General features: G+C 33.8%; 1 protein-coding gene across 1 annotated transcript in view; it reads left to right on the top strand.

Moving 5' to 3' along the window:
• Positions 1 to 749: 749 nt before the first annotated feature.
• Positions 750 to 19,595, top strand: part of LOC142341660 (AP-2 complex subunit mu-like) — an 89,309-nt gene continuing 70,463 nt past the window's right edge. Inside the window, exon 1 of the mRNA XM_075392781.1 lies at positions 750 to 762. The gene's annotated coding sequence lies outside the window, so the exon portion shown is untranslated. The remainder of the gene's footprint in view (positions 763 to 19,595) is intronic.

The raw sequence follows: 19,595 nt of genomic DNA, 5'->3' as shown, positions 1-19,595 counted from the left end.
GATTGGTTACTTAGCGTATTTTGCGTTTATTTTCAAATCAGTGAATTCGCTTCCTAGTGATGAACGCATTCAAATCTTGCTAGAAAACTTTGAGATGATTCAAAACTTGCAAGATACTTGCTGGAATCTTGCAAGAGATCAATGCAATAAAACAAGTAAAATCAGTTAAAAGTACTTCAGAAAATTTTTTGAGACACAATATTGCTAATAAAAACAAGTTACGAAATTGGTAATCAATAGATAATTTTTTAATCCAGATTCAAAATCTTGCGAGAATCTGGCAAGAATCTTGCGAATTTTTAATTTCTGACATTTTTGATTATTTTGTGCACCTAATTGAAAACCAGCTGAACTATTTTTTAACGGCATATCAAAATGAAAAACTCATTCTAATTGACTTTTCCTAAATACCGTTCAAACATGAAGATGAATTCAAAAATTTGGTACTTTTGAGGAATTTGTTAATATTTCCCGAAGTGCTGTCCCAAAAGTGTTCAGCAAAGTTGCATTGTGACGGTACTAAGCTGCTATTGTTTGCCCTGCTGGCTGCTTTTTTCATTCGTGCTGGTAGAAAAATTATTTACTGCCAAACTGTAAAAAAAATCATTTTTTTTTATGTTTCATAAAGACTTTAGAGTCGATAACATGTTTCAAATACTCCTTTTCTCAAAAACAGTTCAATGATTGTTTCAAAAGGTCATTTTGTTCATAAAAAAGTGAGTGAAGTGGTTGCAGACAGTGCGTTCCAGACCTTATTAAATATTTTATTCGACTTTTTGTTCTGTAGAAAGCAATTTCTGAGAGTCCCTTAATTTTGAACTAATACTAGGTAACAAGTATTACGAAAAGCAGTTGTCAGTAGTTAGTTGAGAGTGAAAAATCAAATAGTTGATGCAAAATAGTCAATCATACGTTTTGTGTTGCGATAACATCATTTTTCACTGATGAAATAAATACCTGCCGAAAATCCTAAATGGTCAAATGTCTCAACTTCTTAATGCCTTTTAAACTCATTCTGTAGCAGAATAGGACCTCTGCTGAACCTTACACAAGTTTGAGGTGAGAATTAAGGCTCAGAACGTTGAAAAAAAATTGAAAAAAATTGAAAACTTTTTGATTTTTTTTAAAAAAGTAAAAAAGTTAGGGTAAAATTGATCAAGGATAGTTTTTGATACTTTTTCATTAGACTTTTGCTTTTTATTGAACACACAATCAAGATAAATTCAACAGTCCACATAAATAAAAAGGTAAGACTTCATTTCATTGATTTTTATAATTATAAAATTGATAAGTTTTCAACTAACCTTTTTTCATCCTTAATAATCCAAAGGAAAGTTTTTGTGTTGCAAGTGAACTCAAAGTCTAAATTTCTACTTCAGCCTAGTCCTCATAAGGTCTATGAACGTTATACAACTTCATTTGTGGAAAGAGCGCAGCGCTATGACTATGCTGCACTTTAAGAACAAGAAAAATTAAATAAAGTCATTAAAAATGATCTGACGTGCTTTTCAATTGTTTGATACACTTTAGTTTTTCTGACGCCTCTTTCGAGTGCTAATATGTTTGTTTCATCAATTCTCCTTCACTAGCTTCTTGAAAACTATCTCTTAGCTTTTAGTAATTAAGTACATCAACATTTCTTTCTTGAATAGAAAATTTATCAAATTTTTTGTCTGATGAAGGTAAGACACTCTTTTGAAAGCAATTGTTTGACAGTCAGAAGTATCTCCCAATTGTATCTCTTTGATCATTTACGTTGTTCCAAGCCTAACAAAGATGTTACCCGGGTTAATTGAAGTATTTACGGTGGATAAAAACACACAAAACATCATGGCGAGGTGGAAAAAAAGTTTTCCACCTTTCCATGAAGGTTTGCGGTGAACAAGAAAGCCTAGGTGAACTACAATAACAGCCAGAAACAATCTGGCAGCGTTGTTTCACGTTGTCTTACGTCAGCTTCAGAGATTTTGGGCATCGCTTGTGGCCCAAAAAATGGGGTACAAGTTAGTACTTTCCTAATATCATCTAAAGTACTGCACCGATTTGAACAGGCTTGGTCGCATTTTGTTGGTATTGAACTCTTCTAGCTTGCTGTAGAAGGCGGTTTTTCTAAACTGGTTGGTAAAAAAAGTTGTTCCATGACCACTTTGAAAAAAATCGATATTTTTGGTCATGTTGGGTCACCCAACAATCGATACCCCAAAATACGTGATTTACGGTACATATATAGGTTCGTTAGATTCCTCAGTTAGTGAGGAGTCTCCCCATATAAAATTTGTATGCATTTTTACGTAGTTTAGATGGTGAATATTAGCGAAAAATGACCCGTACTTGGCCCATTTTTTCATTTGTTACGGTACCTTTATGTTGAAATATCTCCTCGTTGAGAGAACCGATTTTTGATCTGTTTGTTGATTTTAACTCAGCGTGAGCCGTACTTGGATCCCTGTAAATGGCGTTTTGTTTCTTTCAGCCATTTTCGGGAAATTGGCCAGGACATATAACCCCATTTTGACCAATTCCTGTCCGGTGCATTTCATGTATGTACGTGTTAGACCAACAAAACAGGCTAATTTATACCCGATAATTAGTCCGTCAGATTTGTCCGATAATGGGTTTTATATTTTTGACCCCTTATCCCACACCCCTCTTGCATGCGTCATCTTGCGCTAATAAAAAACTCCAGACGTGTTACGGAAAAACAGCTGTATTTCGTTTTGCCGTGGACAGCCGTGAAAAAAAACGTTGTTCCTATTCAAAAAAGCAACGTTTATTGCGTAGTTTTGTAAGTTCTGGCTGCAATTGGAACAGTCTTTTATTTGTGAGTTTCAATTGTCTCGTTACGTTAGCGTTTCATGTCTATGGCGATTTAAGAAGTTACTCTTTTTACACATGTTTTTGAAAAAATTTGCAATGAGATCCTTTTTCGAAGAACCGTTTGCACTATATCACTGTTTTATCTCAAACCTTTTGGCTTTCCTAGAAAGCAAATGGCCGTTAAAAAAAGACCTGCTAACCACCAGTTTCCTCTACATGTCAAATTTTTCCGCCAAAACTCACTTTCACTTGTTAAATCGCCTATTTTTTGGAAAAGATTATTTGCAAAAAAACAAAAAAAATCATTTGGCCCACTGGGGATTTTTTTTTGACCCCTTAGTCCAAACCCTTCTTGCGTGCGTCCTTTTGCGCTAATAAAGGCGTATTACGGAAAAATATTGCTCTAGGAGGAAAAATATACCTGGAGAAAAGAATTTCAAGGATTCTATGTATTCTGTCATCCTGTGGGGTATAAATAGGCGTCCATTGAGTTTAAAAATTATTTTATGAACACCCCTAATAAAGGAGATTATATAGAAACAATAACGTTTCACTTTTTTCTAAACTTTTGGACTAGGAAGCAATAACACTTGGAAAAACGAATTATTATCAAGTATTCCGTCCACTTGAGGGGTATAAATAGACAACCAATGTGTATAAAATAATGTTTTTGAACTCCCCTAATAAAAGAGGTTACGTAAAACGAGTAAATGTGTATTTTTTATTCTAAACGTTCGCTCTAGGAAGCAAAAATACCTGAAGATACGAAATATTTTCAAGTTTTCTATCTATTCTGTTATCCTGAGGGGTATTTCTGACCAAGTTTAAGATAGACATTATTGCAGTATAAAAAGTTTTGAAGTTTTATTGTATAGAAAATTTGGCGAAGATAATAAAACAGGTATTTTTTGGCCGCTTTGATTATGAAACGACCCTTTGAACGCTTAGGTCAAAAAAGACAAGCAGCCACAAGTGATTGTTTTACTCAAAAGGTAACAAATATTGCTTCACATTGCTTCATATATAACTAATTTGATGCTCCTAATATAGGATTTGCAGCCAATTTTATTACCTATATAAATAATAGCTTCGAGGGTACCTATAATGGCATCAAACATAAAAAAAACTTCGAGTCATTTAGGACTTTGTAAATTTTGGCTAAGTCTGCCCATTTTAAAGAATGGTAAAATAGCCCTATATAAAGTTTCAAAATATTCTTGTTTACAAAATTGCGCGATCATAATAAAACATGCACTTTTTGACCGCTTTGACCATGAAACGACTCTTTGAACGCTTAGGCCCAAAATAGACAAGACGCGACTAGTGTTTGTTTTACTCAAAATGTTCCAAAAATAGCTCAATTTGCTTCTTATATAGCTTATTTTATTGCATTTAAAATAGGTTTTGCAGTCATATATATTTTTTTTATATAAATGATTGGTTCAAGGGTACCTAAAGTGGCTTCAAAAATAAAAGAGAAATCGAAACAAATATGACTTGGTAAATAGTGGCTAAGTCCGCCCTTTTTTAAGATTGGTACAACAGCCTTATATAAAGTTTTGAAATGCTCTTGTGCCGACAATTGCGCGAGGAAAACAAACGAGATTTTTGTGACCGTTTAGTTGTGTTTATGCCTCCTAGAAGCACTGGTCAGCGAGTTGAAATTTGTATATGATGTAAAATTTCTCTACGAATGTTCACTCAAATGAATTGATATATATAGTTCATTTTGAGAACAGGAATCTCTTTGTTGCAGCCATTAGCTAATTGGGATTGTAAGTGTAATTGATTGTAATTTTTTGTCCAAATCTGGCCTAGAATAACTCAAGTTCAGGATTGATTACACAAAAGCAAAATGAAATATTTTTGATTTAAAAATTAGTAGTAAATCCGAATACTTACATAAAAGCAGCACCATTGGTTCATGTTTTTTTTTCTCAATACCATTTATAGACAAATCTGCTAAGATTAAAAAAAATGGCGCTTTTGGACCATTTAGGTACGTTTAGGGTACCTAGAATGTTTTTATGAAAGTGGAGTAGAATTGCAGTAATTTTGGAAAGAGCGCATCGCTATGACTATGCTGCACTTTAAGAAATAGTAAAATTAAATAAAGTCTTTAAAAATGTTCTGACATGCTTTTCAATTGTTTGATACACTTTAGTTTTTCTGACGCCTCTTTCGAGTGCTAATATGTTTGTTTCACCAATTCTTCTTCACTAGCTTCTTGAAAACTATCTCTTAGCTATTGGTAATTAAGAACATCAACATTTCTTTCTTGAATAGAAAATTTATCAAATTTTTTGTCTCATGAAAGTAAGACACTCTTTTGAAAGCAATTGTTTGACAGTCAGAAGTATCTCCCAATTGTATCTCTTTGATCATTTACGTTGTTCCAAGCCTAACAAAGATTTTACCCGGGTTAATTGAAGTATTTACAGTGGATTAAAAAAAACACACAAAACGTCATGGCGAGGTGGAAAATTTTTTTTTCACCTTTCCATGAAGGTTTGCGGTGGCCAAGAAAGCCTAGGTGAACTACAACAACAGCCAGAAACAATCTGGCAGCGCTGTTTCACGTTGTGTTCAGAGATTTTGGGCATCGCTTATGGCCCAAAAAATGGGGTACAAGTTAGTACTTTCCTAATATCATCTAAAGTACTGCACCGATTTGAACGGGCTTGGTCGCATTTTGTTGGTGTTGAACTCTTCTAGCTTGCTGTAGAAGGCGGTTTTTCTAAACTGGTTGGTAAAAAAAGTTGTTCCATGACCACTTTGAAAAAAATCGATATTTTTGGTCATGTTGGGTCACCCAACAATCGATACCCCAAAATACGTGATTTACGGTACATATATAGGTTCGTTAGATTCCTCAGTTAGTGAGGAGTCTCCCCATATAAAATTTGTATGCAGTTTTACGTAGTGCAGATGGTTAATTTTAGCGAAACATGACCCGTACTTGGCCCATTTTGTCATTTGTTACGGTACCTTTATGTTGAAATATCTCCTCGTTGGGAGAACCGATTTTTGATCTGTTTGTTGATTTTAACTCAGCGTGAGCCGTACTTGGATCCCTGTAAATGGCATTTTGTTTCTTTCAGTCATTTTCGAGAAAGTGGCCAGGACATATAACCCCATTTTGACCAATTCCTGTCCGGTACATTTCATGTATGTACGTGTTAGACCAACAAAACAGGCTACTTTATACCCGATAATTAGTCCGTCAGATTTGTCCGATAATGGGTTTTATTTTTTTGACCCCTTATCCCACACCCCTCTTGCATGCGTCATCTTGCGCTAATAAAAAACTCCAGACGTGTTACGGAAAAACAGCTGTATTTCCTTTTGCCGTGGACATCCGTGAAAAAAAAAACGTTGTTCCTATTCAAAAAAGCAACGTTTATTGCGTAGTTTTGTAAGTTCTGGCTGCAATTGGAACAGTCTTTTATTTGTGAGTTTCAATTGTCTCGTTACGTTAGCGTTTCATATCTATGGCGATTTAAGAAGTTACTCTTTTCACACATGTTTTTGAAAAAATTTGCAATGTGATCCTTTTTCGAAGAACCGTTTGCACTATATCACTGTTTTATCTCAAACATTTTGGCTTTCCTAGAAAGCAAATGGCCGTGAAAAAAGACCTGCTAACCGCCAGTTTCCTCTACATGTCAAATTTTTCCGCCAAAACTCTGTTTCACTAGTTAAATTGCATATTTTTTGGAAAAGATTATTTGCAAAAAACAAAGAAATCCCCAGTGGGCCTAATGACCCACTGGGGATTTCTTTGTTTTTCGCAAATAATCTTTTCCAAAGAATAGGCAATTTAACAACTGAAACTGAGATTTTTTTGACTCTTAGTCCAAACCCTTCTTGCGTGCGTCCTTTTGCGCTAATAAAAAATCCAGGCGTATTACGGAAAAACATTGCTCTAGGAGGAAAAATATACCTGGAGAAAAGAATTTCAAGGATTCTATGTATTCTGTCATCCTGTGGGGTATAAATAGGCGTCCAATGAGTATAAAAATTAATTTTTGAACACCCCTAATAAAGGAGATTGTATAGAGACAATAACGTTTCCTTTTTTTTAAACTTTTGGACTAGGAAGCAATAATACTTGGAGAAACGAATTATTATCAAGTATTCCGTCCACTTGAGGGTTTTAAATAGAAACCCAATTTATATAAAATAAAATTTTTGAACTTCCCTAATAAAGAGGTTACATAAAACAAATAAATATGTTTTTTTCTTCTAAACGTTTGCTCTAGGAAGCAAAAATACCTGAAGATACGAAATATTTTCAAGTTTTCTATCTATTCTGTTATCCTGAGGGGTACTTCTGACCAAGCTTAAGATAGACATTATTGCAGTATATAAAATTTTGAAGTTTTTTTTGTATGGAAAATTGGGCGAAGATAATAAAACAGGCATTTTTTGGCCGCTTTGATCATGAAACGACTCTTTGAACGCTTAGGTCCAAAAAAGACAAGCAGCCACTAGTGAGTGTTTTACTCAAAAGGTAACAAATATTGCTTCACATTGCTTCATATATAACTAATTTGATGCTCCTAATATAGGATTTGCAGCCAATTTTATTACCTATATAAATAATAGCTTCGAGGGTACCTATAATGGCATCAAACATAAAAAAACATCGAGTCATTTAGGACTTTGTAAATTTTGGCTAAGTCTGCCCATTTTAAAGAATGGTAAAATAGCCCTATATAAAATTTCAAAATATTCTTGTTTATAAAATTGCGCGATCATAATAAAACATGCACTTTTTGACCGCTTTCACCATGAAACGACTCTTTGAACGCATAGGCCCAAAATAGACAAGACGCAACTAGTGTTTGTTTTACTCAAAAGGTTACAAAAATTAGCTCAATTTGCTTCATATCTAGCTCTTTTTATTGCATTTAAAATAGGCTTTGAAGTCATATATTTTATTTTATATAAATGATATGTTCAAGGGTACCTAAAGTGGCTTCAAAAATAAAAGAGAAATCGAAACAAGTATGACTTGGTAAATAGTGGCTAAGTCCGCCCTTTCTTAAGAATGGTACAACAGCCTTATATAAAGTTTTGAAAAGCTCTTGTACAGACAGTTGCGCGAAGAAACCAAACGAGTACTTTATGACCGTTCAGTTGTGTTTATGCTTCCTATGAGCACTGGTCAGCGAGTTGAACTTTGTATATGATGTAAAATTTCTCGAACGAGTATTCACTCGTTATTCACGAGTATTCACGAATATTCACTCAAATAAATTGATATGTAGTTCATTTTGAGAACAGGAATCTCTTTGTTGCAGCCATTAGCTAATTGGGATTGTAAGTGGGCTGTAAGTTTCAGTTTTTCTCCAAGTTGTCATTTTTCGTGTCATTTTTCAAAATTGAATTCTAAAAAATTTGTTAGAAGTAAGGAGTTTGGATGTTTATTGAATAACTAATCAAATGAAACACCTATCGTTGCAATGCTCCTAAATTATAGTTTACGCGGATATATTTACGCGGATATATCCAAAATTGGACTAGAATAACTCAAGTTCAGGATTGACTACACAAAAGCAAAATGAAATATTTTTGATTTATAAATTAGTAGTAAATCCGAATACTTATATAAAAGCAGCACCATTGGTTCATTTTTTTTCCTATGCCATTTATAGACAAATCTGTTAAGATTAAAAAAATGGCGCTTTTGGACCATTTAGGTACGTTTAGGGTACCTAGAATGTTTTTATGAAAGCGGAGTAGAATTGAAGTAATTTTGGAAAGAGCGCATCGCTATGGCTATGCTGCACTTTAAGAAATAGTAAAATTAAATAAAGTCTTTAAAAAAGTTCTGACATGCTTTTCAATTGTTTGATACACTTTAGTTTCTCTGACGCCTCTTTCGAGTGCTAATATGCTTGTTTCACCAATTCTTCTTCACTAGCTTCTTGAAAACTATCTCTTAGCTATTGGTAATTAAGTACATCAACATTTCTTTCTTGAATAGAAAATTTATCAAATTTTTTGTCTGATGAAAGTAAGACACTCTTTTGAAAGCAATTGTTTGACAGTCAGAAGTATCTCCCAATTGTATCTCTTTGATCATTTACGTTGTTCCAAGCCTAACAAAGATGTTACCCGGGTTAATTGAAGTATTTACGGTGGATTAAAAAAAACACACAACACGTCATGGCGAGGTGGAAAAAATTTTTTTAAATTATAGTTCCTAAATTATAGTTTACGCGGATATATTTTTTTGTCCAAAATTGGACTAGAATAACTCAAGTTCAGGATTGACTACACAAAAGCAAAATGAAATTTTTTTGATTTATAAATTAGTAGTAAATCCGAATACTTACATAAAAGCAGCACCATTGGTTCATGTTTTTTTTTCTCAATACCATTTATTGACAAATCTGTTAAGATTAAAAAAATGGCGCTTTTGGACCATTTAGGTACGTTCAGGTTACCTAGAGTGTTTTTTTTGAAAGCGGAGTGGAATTGGAGTAATTTTCCATACCCAAATTCAGAAAAACTGCGCTGATGCAATCAAAAGATTTAAATATCTCCAAAAACGTTTTTTTCTACTTTATCTTCATCCCTGTATAAATAAATAGCTGATCGTTGCAAAAAAAAACGAGGCTTAGAACAAATTAAGTCAGTGTCAGTGACCATTCAAAAATGAGAACTTCCAGGACTTCCTTGCAGAAAAATTGTTTCAATTTGCCCCTTTCTGGAACTGCTAGGTCCGTTTTTTTAATGAGACTTCCACTGCAATACAGCAGCAATCAAAGGCAGCATTCTTTAAAAGTTAAATAACTGATGATTTGAAATATCCGCAAGTTTTCTGATGAACGGTCTAATTTCGAAATTGACATCAACACAATTTCTTAAAAAAACTGTTACTGGCATTTTTTTATGGTCACAATTGTATTTGGCATGTGCCCAAAGACTCGACTTCCAATTGAGTTGCTTTAGTTGCAAATTCTCATTGGTTCAGAAGAAATGCTGAAGTGGCTAGACTAAAAGAAACTTCCGCCTCCCAAATTTAGAACGTTTTTTTTCATCCGTTTTTTCTCAAAGTCATTAAAATCATTTGTTTTGAAACTTTGCATATGAATTTGTTGTACTAATGTGGGAAGCCACATGCCAAATTTCAGGTTTCTATGATGATTTTTGCCAAATCACTTATTTTTGGATCCTTGGGTTTTGCAGCTGAGGTCTTCTAGTACAAACCTGATTCAAAAGCTGAACAAACGGTCGTTTCTAAAAAGACTACACACTATCTTGAAAATACCAAATATGCTTAAAAGTACTCCGACAGGACACATATCAAAAAAATGTGTTGAAGAACGTGTAACGTGCATTCGCGGAGAAAATGCATTATTTCGATTTCGCAGTTTTTGTGGTGTTTTTCAGCTTTTGGTACCCTACTCCGCTAGGTCCATAAATCCTCGAATATTCAATTTTAAACCATCAATCAAATTGCTACGGATTGTGCGTGAGCCGTACTTTATGCTGAATACAAATTTTTTGTAAAAATTGTGAGAAAAAGATTTAAAAAAATGCCAAAATTTGCAAAAAAAAAGAAAAATTGAAATATTTTCGATCAACTTAAGAATGGTCCCATGAACTGTTTTTTCATGTTTTTTTTTTTTCGAGCTGCAAATACGTTGACCTATCTTTTTATGGCTTTTTGGACGTGGAACGGGTTTTTATTGTTTGCAGGGGTATGCTAAATCCGTGGCTTTTGGTGGACCAAATTCAGAAAGGCCGTATTAGTAGTAGTAGTAGTAGTAGTAGTAGTAGTAGTAGTAGTAGTAGTGGTAGTAGTAGTAGTAGTAGTAGTAGTAGTAGTAGTAGTAGTAGTAGTAGTAGTAGTAGTAGTAGTAGTAGTAGTAGTAGTAGTAGTAGTAGTAGTAGTAGTAGTAGTAGTAGCAGTAGTAGTATTAGTAGTAGTAGTAGTAGCAGTAGTAATAGTAAAAGACTTCAATTTACCAATATAAGGGTTTTCAACATATCGTTTGATGAAATTCATTGAATATGGTATTGATACAAAAAATAAAAAACGTATTTTTTACAAAATTAAGATCGGCAGAAACTACATCGGAACTTAATGGACCAAGTGCATGTGTAGTTTAAATCAAACTGAGAGTCCCAAAGGTTTATGAAGATCTCTTTCAGGAAATTTTTGTGGTCCGCTGATGGTTTGAAAATATTGAAAGGACCCGTCTCGTTAAAATCATTTACATAAACCTGTACCTTTTTGAAATAAGATTTCGATGTTAATTGCTTTATTGTTGGATTGATGGCAAAATGATTAGCGTGTTTGCTTTTTAATATCCTGGAATTGATCTTCAACCTGAAAAAATCCTCAGACATAATACAAGATTCGCCTAACATTTTATAAACAAAAAATGGAAGATGTCGCTCAATAGGCTGATAGCAGATAGGTATGTTGTCTGCATGTTGCAGGGCTGAATTGTAATTGCGTTTTCTATAACACTGGCACAATCCACTCCAGTAGAATTTTCTAATGATCTCAAGTGAGCAATATCGGGAAACCACGCTAGAGAGGCGTATAGGAGCATAGATAAAACGCAGGATGTGTACAAAATTTGCTTGAATTTATTTGGTAAGCTATATGGTACATTGTGTCTGAGACAATTGAAAATTCTTCAAGCTTTTGATAACTTTTTACATATGTGCCCACTCCACTTTAAATTGCTACCATTTTCAACACCTGTATCGGTTATATATTGAACTTTCTGTAACAAAATCTGGTCTACCTTGAAATCGCTTTTGTGTGCTTCTGAGGTATGAATATAAACTCATTTGTAATTTTCTGAAGACCAGTCTACAAGTTTTTTGAGATCTCTCTGACAGTCAGTAAAAACATCAGAGGTGGCAAATGACAGCTTGGTGTCATCTGCAAAACGAAAACAGCTTGAACTTTCCGGTATTGATAACATATCATCGCAGTAAACTAAAAATAGCAGAGCTCCAAGAACACTACCTTGATGAACACCACTGGTAATGGTAATTCATGTGACAATAATCTATTGATGTTAACATGCTGGTTTCTTCCCGTTAGGTATAAGAACATAAGATGCAAGAAATCATTGTCAAGACCGCGTAACGATAGTTCTTTAAGCAAGATTGCATGGTCTACAATTTCAAAGTTTTCGCAAAATCAAAGTAGATGATAACCTGTTTGACGTTTTTGTCAAAATTAGAATGAATTTTGTCAAGAAAAACGAGCAATTGAGTAATTGTAGAGTGTTCTTTTCTGAAACTTACTGCTCAATTTATAGTAGAATTTCGAGTAAAGGAAATCAAAAAGAATTTTCACCGATATTAATCATAATCGAGGAAATATGGAATTGGGTCTATAGTTCTCAATTTTGTTTTTTAATTCCTTCATGTGGATTGAGGTGATGAAGGAACACTTCCATATCGTTGGCTACTTGCCCGGAGATGATATGTTACTGAACACTAAATGAAATAGAGGAGCCAACGTAACAGCGCAGTTCTTGAGAACGAATGGCGGTATAACGTCTGCAACAGCGATAGTGCTCGGAGGCGCATTTTCAAGCAAAATACTGATCTGTTCATTTGCCAAGAATAAATCAGACAGCTGGATATCTGGACTCTCATTTTCATTCAAAGCCGAAGGAGTAGAATATTTTTTGTAAACAGAATGAAAAAAGATATTAAAATGATTAGCTTTCTCTAAATTTGACGTAGCAGAACTTTCGTGGAAAGTTATCTTAATTGACACTGATTTTTGGCGACCCACATTTTTTAACATTTTAAAAGCATGTCGTAAAGTTACTTGTGGATTCAATAAAAGACATTTTATCCAACTCAATGAAGATTTTCACATCGTTTTCAAGCTTTTCGAAAATGATTGAGGAGCACTTTTGACGTCTTGCTGCTTCAAGTTTGTTGATCGTGTGCACCGTTAGGGAGCTATGGAAGAAAGGGAATCGTGTTCTCTTCCTGCGTTTTCTGATAGGGCAGTATGAAACTAGATTTAGTAACTCTGTTAGTCAAATTTAGGCAAAAATTTTCTCTGCGCTGAACAATAAGACGTGCAGCAAACACTCGTTACTTTTGAATAAATCCTGATTGAAGATAAACGCCGAAAAATCTGATGAAAAAGTCGATAAAGGGAATGGCCTAAAATTGTAGTTTACTAAAACAGGGTTGTGGCGGAAAGCGGGAAAACCATTATTTCGTAGTCATAAGCATCCGAATGTGTAACAAAAACCAGATCAAGATTGTTGCCCTTTCTGTGGGTCGGAGGTCTGATAATTGGCTCCAAAGACCAATCTTGCGTCAAAGAATCAACAAAACATTGTTGATCTGCAATTCTAGCTGTGCACTCTTCCCAATTTATGTGGGGCAAATTGAAATCTTCCATAATTGCTACCCTTAGAACTTTAGGCGAAGCGGCAGCTGCTTGCGTTATCTTTTTAAGCCTTTCAACTATACAACTTCCACCCGTTTAAGTTGCAATTAAGTATTTGGAGCCCCTGGGCGGTAAGTATAAGACTCCAAAATTACTTGTACTATTACTGGACAAGCAGTTCAAGCAGAAACCGTCAATTTTAGCTTTCAATAACTCAAATATATGTAGAAAAGAGCCATGAGCGGTCAGCAGTACGCCTACGTGTTTGCCTCCGTGTTTACTTTCATCGCGGTCGCACCTGACTAAAACTGAAAATGGCAAACCACAGAAAATCATTGAGTCTGGCGTTGAGTCATCCAGCCACGTTTCAACCAGGCAAATTAAAGCCGCACATTTAGGTGAGAGGAACTCAACTAAAATCAAGTGCCTTTGTAAGTTAACTATGCTTTTTACATTGAATAGCAGAATTTTTAGAATACTTTTGTGTTCATTGCCTAATAAGCAGGGTAGTGATTTTTTTTCAATCACTTTTCCTTTTTTGATTACGAACCCTTTCCCAGAATGGTTTTCTTGCGGAGTACGCTTGTCAACTCTAAGCTGAGATTGAGCTTCACGTTCAAATATGGTCAGGTCAGGTCTAGTCAACAAATACTGAGGATTAAAATCTGTTGTCCCTCAATTTGATCAAATGTCGAAGAAACTGTTTACGATTTATTTGAGATTTGAATTTGACAAGAAGAGCAGGTTTCTATTCTGTTCGCTAATTTTCCCTATTCTTGTTGTTTCAATATCAGCGATGTCAAGGACAATATTAATCGTTTGCGCTAATTTCTGAACATATTTCTTATCATTTGTCGAGCGGGACGGCACAGTTCCCTTAATAAAAAGATTGAGTTTTTTGATTTTTTGTTCGTTTTGCTCTTGATGGATTTCCCTCGCAATGCAAGACCGCTCTTTGCTCTCTTTCGTCAAGTTATCCAAAAAACAATAGAAAAACTCTTTGGCTCTTTTTGCTGATGGAAAGCGCAGAAACCACAAATGAACGGTTTAGCGCAGTCAAAACTTTTGGGGACAGAAATTTTAGTGACAACATGGCAGGCATCTGTGCTGCAGAAAAATTCTCGTTCAATAAAGAATCTGCTCTCTTTAGTCTTCTTTTTTTTACTACAAACTCGTTTTTTTGTGACTTGTCTAGTCATTGTTACAATACCTCGTATTTGTTCAGAAAAGCTGTTGTCATATTTTTTCGCGAGTAAATCGAGGAGGAAGAGGTCGTGTAACTTGAAGTAGAGTGACAGTAATAGTAGCCTGAAGCGCTCAAGTTTCTCTTTTTATATATTTTTGATGGGTAGTTCATGATCCACAATGTTGCTTTTTCCATGTAGCCTTTCGTTACTAGCGTTTTCATATCTCCCTTACTGGCGTACCAAATTTGGGATGCGTAGGCTACGACAGGAAAACAATAACCAATATATGTTGTGTTCAGTTTAGTTTTCCAGCTTGCAATTTTAGAGATATTACGTTTTAAGAAATGGAATTCTCACCAAGCTTTGTTGAGTCGAGTGTTACAGTTCAACCTCCACGTCAGATTTTTTTTTCATCAGAACACTAAACTCCCTTTGGTTTTTAGCTGAGGCAAGAGCTGTTCAAGGCTAACATCAAAACTTCCTCGGAGGCTCAAGCTAGCACATTTTTGGCATTGTGGTTCATGTCATTTTCTATACTCCAATTGCTCCAAATTTATTAATGTCATGGTGTAGGTGTTGTGCTGGTTTTGAAAATAGTTTGAAGTAGTCTGCATATGCATAAGGAAAAGTAAGGGTAACTATATTACACAGGTTGTTCACATAAACGATAAAGAACAGGGGACCCAGTATTGACCCTTGTGGAACGCCACTGGTGACAGGAATTTATGGAGATGAGGCGTCACTTATCTTTACGCTTTGAGTTCAATGCGACAAGCATCTACCTATCATGCTGAGTAGTTTTCCTCCTAGACCATTCTGAGACAATTTGTTAACAAGTTTCTGATGATGAAATGAGTCGAAAGCCATTAGGCGATCGAGATACAGGACATGTTACTCGTCATTTTCTTGGGAATCAGAGTTATTGTGAAGTTCGTCAACAAAGAGGAAGATTTGTAGTACTTCCGAGCGGTTCTTTCAAAAAACCGCCCTCTTGACCTTCTTTTCTAGTTTTTTAAGCTTTAGTAACCGCGGGAGCGCATTGTGGAAGACTGCTTCGATGACTTGTGACGCGTGGATGACTTTGGAGCGAATATTTGGAGCGGTTGGTCTGCCAAGACAATGAAAATTGGATTTTTAGAGAACAATAAGAACTTTTGTTTGAGGTTTTTTGCGTCAGGAGGGACTGCTTCTCATAACCAGATCTCAGATCTTCCGTTTAGGGCATTTGGTCCGCAAAATTCTGAACTATCCAGAGTTTGTCGAGTTTCGATATGAACTGGTTCACGTTGTCATATTCTTCTTATTCATGGCCACACAGTCAGGTAGTATATTCCAAGTGGTTACAACACGTGATTTGAAGATATGTTATCTGGCGGTTTAAATCTGTAGTTTGTTACCAAATTGTTCCATCAGTTCAAAATTTGTCTATGAACAAAAGTAACATAAATCGACTGCAGCTATTTGTAGGTTTCAATCTTTGCCACACGCCTTCTCCTAGGCTCAAACGACGTTAAGCCCAAGTCCTGGAATTTTTCAATGCAAAATAGCTTCCACAAAGAGAGTATCAAATGCATTGCTCTGCGATATACGTCCTAGATCAGTTTCCTTCTCACATAGTTTGGAATTGGATTAAGTCCTTTCAGAGATTGAAACTCTACAGTTTCTTGAGTATTGTTTACATTAATGCCACACCGGAATGGAGTTTCTTCAAAACTGAACAAATATAGTTTGCATCAAATTTTCACGCTTTTTCATAATTTCCATAAAAAACTTGACTAATTTTCCTAAAAAACACGAAAAATTACTATAAAGTTATATAAATAAAATTGAAGACTGCTTCGATGACTTGTGACGCGTGGATGACTTTGGAGCGAATATTTGGAGCGGTTGGTCTGCCAAGACAATGAAAATTGGATTTTTAGAGAACAATAAGAACTTTTGTTTGAGGTTTTTTTTCGTCAGGAGGGATTGCTTCTCATAACCAGATCTTCCGTTTAGGGCATTTGGTCCGCGAAATTCTGAACTATCCAGCGTTTGTCGAGTTTCGATATGAACTGGTTCACGTTGTCATATTCTTCTTATTCATGGCCACACAGTCAGGTAGTATATTCCAAGTCGTTACATCACGCGATTTAAAGATATGTTATCTGGCGGTTTAAATCTGTAGTTTGTTACCAAATTGTTCCATCAGTTCAAAATTTGTCTATGAACAAAAGTAACATAAATCGACTGCAGCTATTTGTAGGTTTCAATCTTTGCCACACGCCTTCTCCTAGGCCCAAACGACGTTAAGCCCAAGTCCTGGAATTTTTCAATGCAAAATAGCTTCCACAAAGAGAGTATCAAATGCATTGCTCTGCGATATACGTCCTAGATCAGTTTCCTTCTCACATAGTTTGGAATTGGATTAAGTCCTTTCAGAGATTGAAACTCTATAGTTTCTTGAGTAATGTTTACATTAAAACCACACCGGAATGGAGTTTCTTCAAAACTGAACAAATATAGTTTGCATCAAATTTTCACGCTTTTTCATAATTTCCATAAAAAACTTGACTAACTTTCCTATAAAACACGGAAAAATTACTAAAAAGTTATTTAAATAAAATTATGGCCCACGAAACCTAAATGAACCAAAACTATTTCTCCCAACTTTATCTATAATACCATTATGGATCACTGGCAAATTGATATTGCTCTTTTTTTTTCTACATTATGTTTCTTACAATCCATACTATAATAGTTTCATATTTAACTTTACAATTATATAGCATTTTTTATAATGTTCTATTATTGTATGATTTTGAATAACAGCTTTAGTTATCCCTTTTAACTTTTTCTCTGCTTCGCCTTTGACGGTTGTATAACAAAATGCCTTTGCTCTAAGGAAACACGCCTCTAAAATTGCATCATTGGGTATTTCATCTTTCATTTAGCCTAACTCAATATTACTTATTATGCCTTTTATCTTATCCATCTCTTCATTAATACTACCATCAATGGGAACAATAATATTTCTGATTATATTTTCAGTAATTGTATAATCTATAATTCAAATCTTTTTCAAAAAATTGTAAATAGATTTATACATAAATAGCTTAGTTTTCTCTGATATAACAAAACCGTTATAATTAAGCTTATCTAATTTTACATTTCATCTTGTTTTATGTCTCCAAACATATCATCATCGAATTCAAGGGCATACTCAAAATTATTATTCTCTATTAATTTGACATCTCTTTCAAAATCATTTACAAGTTCAATATCCTGTCTATCATATACATTTTCTTTTTTTTTGTTTTGTTTTCCCTTAGAACGCACTGTTTATTAACTTAAAGAACACATCACCGAATTTATTGACTCTTGCTTTAGCGTCTATAATATTTAAATCTAATAATAGTACATTAAAATCTGTATGTTAAAATCAATATGGGGTTTTAACCATTCACTCTTTTCATATCGCAATTTATTTATATTGGTTTTATCTTCTAACTTTAATCCATGATCTAAATACCAATCTCATATATCATTATGAATTACATAATCATCTTTATTTGTTAGTGTTAACATTGACTTTTCACTTGGTTTATAGTTTCTCTTTCGTTTTTCAATCTGATCGTCTGTAAATTGTTCAATATCTTCTTTCGTTTTTTCAGGAAAAAAAGGATATTTCTTTGTATATTTAACTAACTCATCTCTATACTCTATATTAATAGTATAAATAGAGCCCATAATAAAATTTGTTACTACATAATTAACATTGTCACAAACCCTAATCTCACCAGTAGGTAAAACTTGAACCATAGCAGATGCGTATAAAGAATTGAAGTCTAAATCTTCAAAATAGTTTTCTTTGACATCATAATTAGCAGCAATTTGTTTTCTATTACATTTTATATGACAATGTATGTCCTAACACTGGAGTTAACCCACGTCTTATACCTTGCTGTATTGTATCATAAATACTATATGTTTCTTCTTCATAATATTTAAATCCAAAAATAGTATATTTTAATCCGCATATCCGTTCAAGTTTGAGTCACATATCCATGTTAACCTTGTACAACCAGGATCAATTTCATTATATTTTAAACATTGAAATTTATTTCTATTAAATACATCTACTGATAAGATTACATCTGTTTTAAAACTATTTAGATTCATTTTTATCTTCTAAAATATCAGGATAAACACTTTTAATTTACAACCCTCAAGCAACAGGAATATGTTTACCATCTTTTATTATACATTCAAAATCATATACCATAATGAAAGATACTCTTTTTACAACGGAACTTATCAAATTTTAGATAATCATCTTTACTGAACGTCCTTTTGTTCCAAGGTAAGAACAATCAACAGAAATAGTTTTAAATGAGTTTTTAATGCAAAATTAGACCTAAAAAATACACAATATTTCAAGCAATTGTAATGTACATTATTATGTGATCTTCTTAATTTTTCTTTTTTTAAAATTAAGTACACGAAAAATTATTTTATCTTTGTTTAATTCTTGTGTTTTCTTTTGACGCTTTCAAATCATAAGGAGGAGGAATTTTGGGTAGCTTTATATCTTTAATATTTTCAGATTTAATACAACTATTTTTTTCATTACTGTTATTCTGAGCAGGACGTGAATAAGCAATTAGAATCCATGTTAAACAAAATTCATCTTCATTGTTTATATATTATATTTGAATACTTTCACATGGTATTTCAGCAAGACAAACACCCGTAAGATAAAACTTAATGCTTTTTTTATTTCATTATTTAATTTATCTAGATCAATGGGAGAATTATATTGTCTAGTCATTAATCTAAATGTGAATTCATGTTCTTCTATTTTATCATCAGTTAATTTTGTATAAATTACTACATCTAAAGTGATGAAATTAATAAGAGGATAAATATTAGGTAATGTTGGCAATGCATTTGCAATTAAAGGATCATTATAATCACGACTAGCAGCTAACAATACTAGATTAAAACCAAAATTATAATTTAAACCAAATTCTCTTACCTATAGGTTCCACTCCTCATCTAGGAATATCTTTCACTAAGGTATTCTTTATGCTAAATTGATTTATAATTAATAATTTTATTTTCATGTTTAGAATTACATGTCTTACAATAACCATTGGAATCATCTTTAGTTATATCCCACCTTCGCTTCTATTATTATAATTAATTATATT

The sequence above is a fragment of the Convolutriloba macropyga genome, chromosome 6 (genome assembly GCF_964194025.1).
Source record: "Convolutriloba macropyga chromosome 6, txConMacr16.3, whole genome shotgun sequence".
In the NCBI taxonomy this organism is placed as follows: domain Eukaryota; kingdom Metazoa; phylum Xenacoelomorpha; order Acoela; family Convolutidae; genus Convolutriloba; species Convolutriloba macropyga.
This window is presented reverse-complemented; position numbering and strand designations above follow the sequence as displayed.